General features: G+C 34.1%; 1 non-coding gene across 1 annotated transcript; it reads right to left on the bottom strand.

The window, feature by feature from the left end:
- Positions 1 to 3,033: 3,033 nt before the first annotated feature.
- Positions 3,034 to 3,140, bottom strand: LOC133803001 (small nucleolar RNA R71). The gene has a single exon (XR_009877738.1). It is a non-coding gene; the product is annotated as a small nucleolar RNA R71 (small nucleolar RNA).
- Between the last annotated feature and the right edge of the window lie 365 nt (positions 3,141 to 3,505).

The raw sequence follows: 3,505 nt of genomic DNA, 5'->3' as shown, positions 1-3,505 counted from the left end.
CATTTTATCAAGCTTAAAGTTCAAATGGAAAATATTAGTTTTTATTTAATTTACAAATATTTTCTATGAATTATAATGCATTTGAGCCTAATTAAAAGAAAATTAAAAAAAAAAAAAGAGTTGAAAAATGATATGATTGTAAGTTAACTCTTTTTTTTTCAGCAGCCCTAGGCCCATTTGTGCGGCCCAATCATGAGCCTAGGAGAAGCCCAACTCGCACCTCCCCAGTGCGCCACCTTCTTGCGGACCCAGCGCGCCACTAGCCGCAACCCACACCTGCCACGCGTCCTCCCCAGCCCAGCAGCGACCCGCACCCATCCCGCCTGAACTGCACCCCTGCCTGCCTGTGACCCGCACATGTCTGTCTGGAGCCCTAGCCCTGACCCCCTGCTGCCTTTCCCTTGCCTTCATCCTAGCTGTCCACGTGGCTTGCTCCCATTGGCTAGAAGTTGGTCAATGCCACCAACAGCCACCAACCACATAGAAGCCCATTTTGTGTGCACTTTGGGCCTTGGACCCTTCCATTTTGAGCTTTAAAGCTCACATTTTGTGTTGATTTAGAAAAAGGAGCATGTTGACCATTCACTAAAATAGCTAGGTTAGTAATAATAATAAGATTTGATTTTTCAAAATCATATTTTATTATTAATGTTTCAGATTTATTTTGTAAACCTCATTTGTAGTTTAATTTATTTTTAGTCATTTTCTTTTTCTATAAATATGGACTCTTCTTTCACATTTGGTATGTAATTTTAAAAGTAAAAAAACTATAACAAAATTTCTATTCACTTTCTTTTCATACCTTCTTAGAATTTTGTGAGAATGATGAACATAATGGTCTAATCATCCTTGGAAGGTTAGGGATGATTCCATATGCTAGTGATGTTATTTTGCTACTTTGATTTACTATGTTCTTAATATAATGTATTTAAGTTATTTATTTTCTTTTAATCTCATCTTTATTTTGTTATCTTTATTTCCTTTTGCTAATACTATATAGGATTAGTCATGCTTTTTCTATGTGTTTCTAATTAGTAAAATTAATATTGATACATAATTTTATGTCTAATCTTCTATTGCATTATTGCCCTTGGGTATTTTTTTTCATTTTTAGATTTTTCATAAGATTAACATTGTGCTCCTAAAGTAAAAAACTTTATAACTCAAATGGACTTTTGTTAAAAAATAATATGGACTTTAATGTTAGATTTCCAAGTAAATGTTGGGATGTGAACTATTTACTTGTGTAGTTTTGTAAATCAAGTAACTAAGTAAGTAAACAAGCATATGTATGATTCTTGAAACCTTTCTACTTTTCAACTCTTGATTACATCTTATTTTTATTTCACTTGTCTCATTTTATCATTTCACCAAAAAGACAACAAAAACTTCTCAAATCTATTTCCATTTATATTTCTATTTATTTCATGTTACTAACTTTTTGTGTTATTTTTCTACTAATCTTTTGGCTTTAGGTTACCCCTTGTGGATTGACTACCCGACTTTTACTAAAACTACCGCTAAGTGGTTGTCACATTTTGGGCGTCAAACAAATTTTGGCGTCGTTGTCGGGGAGGTAGCTTTTCAAGAGTTTTAGTAGGATTTTTACCAAGATGTTAGTAACTTTATTTGTATTTTTGTTTGTATGAATATTGTGTTAGTATAGTGTTCTTTCATTTGTGTGTTGTATTCTTTTTATTTGCTAATTTTTAGTTAATTTGAATATTGTTAAAAGAAAAAGACAAAAAATCAGATATATATTTATTTATTTTTTCTTTCTTTTTGGTTACAAAATTTTTTTTTATAAAAAAATTATATTTATATTTTTTCTTTTTAGTTAACTCTAATTTCATTTCTCTTTATTTTTTTTAATTTCTTTTTAATAAATATTTGTAAAAAAAAAATATTAAGCTTATTATTTTATCTTCAATTCAATTCTCTTTTCTTTATTTTTGTGTTGACTATTTTATTGTTTTAGGTTTCTTGGTTTATATCTTTCATTCCTTTTGCCTTAGTCTTCCTTCTTCAAATAAAGAGCATAAAATTGTTCATAAAATTTCAATCATAAAACGCTTAGTATTGAGAACAATTGTGTAATATTACAAATGGAAAAAACTGATATTGTTAGGTCTAGAAAGATTGGTTGTTAAATAAGGTTTGTGATAGCGTTACCCCCCCCCCCCCCCCCACACACACACTTACCCAGGAGCCTCGAGGAGTTCTGTCTAGGAAAGTGTGGGTCTAAAGCAGTACCTTGATAACCTTCCCAATCGGCCTGAGAACATTTCGAGCATATACCTTTACAATATTACATTTTTGAACTTATTACTATAAGAAAACCAAGCTTGTTCTGTCAAAATAAGCAAATTTACTCTTCTTAAAGGTTGTTTGGTCAAAAAGATTTAACTTGTGATCCACCATACTTACTCAGTAACCTCAGGGAGTTCTAGTAAGGCGTTGGAGATCACCCCAAAACCTCCAAATCTACTTGGGAACACATTTAACAAAAAAACATAAAATAAATTTAATCATGATTTCCGAGAGTGGATGAATCATCACGAAACTTCTAGTGAAACTTCTTCCAATTCATCCACCACTCCTTCCACCATTCCTGCTTCTCCACAAACTTTAGTTGATAATAATCCATTCGTAATGGCTTGTAATGATGAAATCCAACCAAGAACTTTTAATTACTACCTCCATCCTACTCGCACTTCCACGCTTTCATGCATTATATTCCCTCCTACTATGCCCTCATTAGACTTTAAACCTGACATGATTCAACTCTTGCCCACATTTCTTGGAATGGAAAACAAAAGCCCATGCGTGCATATTAGGTAATTTGAGGAGGTAGTAGCTACGTTCCATAACCAAACTGAAAATGTCGATTATGTGCGACTAAAGTTCTTCCCTTTCTCCTTGAAGGACAAAGCCAAATGTTGCTTATACTCTTTGAGACCTAGGTCTATTGGAACAAGGGAGGAAATGACCAAATCTTTCTTTCTGAAACACTTCCTTAGCCATAAGAACAACAGTCTAAAATGATAGATTTCCACATTTTCCTAAAAGGACAATGAAACGTTCCATCAAGTCTGGGAAAGATTCAAGGATCTGTTGAATCAGTGCCCGTACCATGGCTATGAGAACTGGCATTTGGTCAGTTACTTCTATGAAGGCCTCACAAGTCGTGAGCGTCAATTTGTAGAAATGTTATGCAATGGTGAATTCATCGAAAAAGAGCCAGACGATGCTCTTGAATATCTCGAAGAAACCACGAAAAAATCTCACACTTGGACCGATCCAAGTGCTACTAATAACACCAGCTAACATAAACCATCTGGGATCTATCAACTTCGAGAAGAGGATAGTGTTAAGGCCCAACTCGAAGCTTTGAAAATATAGTTTGAGGTCTTAATGACGAAAAATGGCCAAAAACCGCCATGATTGCTCAAGCGGAACCACAAGAACCTTGCTTTGTTTGTGGAGGGGCGGACCATTTAGCTAA

This window comes from Humulus lupulus, chromosome 9 (assembly GCF_963169125.1).
Source record: "Humulus lupulus chromosome 9, drHumLupu1.1, whole genome shotgun sequence".
In the NCBI taxonomy this organism is placed as follows: domain Eukaryota; kingdom Viridiplantae; phylum Streptophyta; class Magnoliopsida; order Rosales; family Cannabaceae; genus Humulus; species Humulus lupulus.
Note: the sequence above shows the minus strand (reverse complement) of the source record. Positions and strands in the feature narration are given on the sequence as shown.